The sequence below is a fragment of the Thermobia domestica genome, chromosome 14, assembly GCF_964235325.1.
Source record: "Thermobia domestica chromosome 14, izTheDome1.hap1.1, whole genome shotgun sequence".
Taxonomy (NCBI): Eukaryota; Metazoa; Arthropoda; class Insecta; order Zygentoma; family Lepismatidae; genus Thermobia; species Thermobia domestica.
In genome coordinates this window covers 188,823,138-188,824,132 of record NC_137467.1, presented here as the reverse complement: position 1 = coordinate 188,824,132, position 995 = coordinate 188,823,138, and positions in this window count along the sequence as shown.

Below are 995 nucleotides of genomic sequence, written 5' to 3'. Positions count from 1 at the left end.
TTGGTTTCACAGAGCAAAATCACCAAATACCAGTGTTGTCTTGTCTTATCTTATGACTATTATCAGTCAAATAGGTAGGTGCACCAACTCACTAAGCATATGTGCTACAAATGCTAAATAGTCAAATGTGTACCTCAAACAGAGGATTTAGGTTTCAAAAGCAAAATAGAATAAAATAGAGGACACAATCGGGAAAAATGGACACAAGTCAGGAAAATAGTCAAAGTCAGGGAAAGGTCAAAATCGGGAAAGAAGTTCAGACAGGGAAAGAGGGCGAAAAGCCAAGATAAACAGGGCAAAAAGTAAGGGTAAGTGGGAAGTATAAAATGAACAAAGAAAGCGTATAAAAAAGAAGGGAATGTATGTACGTATAAAGGGAACAGAAAGTGTAAGTGTAGTGTAAGTGTATAGCAAGGCCCACTTAACCCTCTTCCTCACGGAGCACCACCAGACACGAGGCACCCACTATCACAGCCACTGCCGAACTTTCCACCAGTGTTGTCGTAAGTCTATACTGATACTGTGAAAGAAGCAATGTTGCAAGGCAACCAAACCCAATTTAGTCACAAATCTTCCTATTAAAACCATTATTTTCCACAGGTACAACTGTCCTAGGGTACGACACTTTCCCTATAATTCATTATTTTATACCAGTGCAATATATTGCTGTATAGCACGAAGGTAAAAGAGGTGAAGTTCTAGAACACTACCAGTGGCGAAGCGTTATCCCACAAGTAGGGAAGGCCAGAAAAACTAATAACACAAATAATATTTAATGTATCATAAAATGATTAAAATTATAGTAAAAATTCTATTTTCCTTATTGAGTTAAACAAAAGAAACTACTAAATCTACTTATTTTTAAGAATTTTCTTAGCTGTATAGCCCTATCTAACACTGTTTAAAGTTGTGTATGCATATATACTAATTTCTGTTATTTAATTTAACAAGAAATTTAACAAGAATTTAACAAGGAATAAACAAAAGTAGATAGA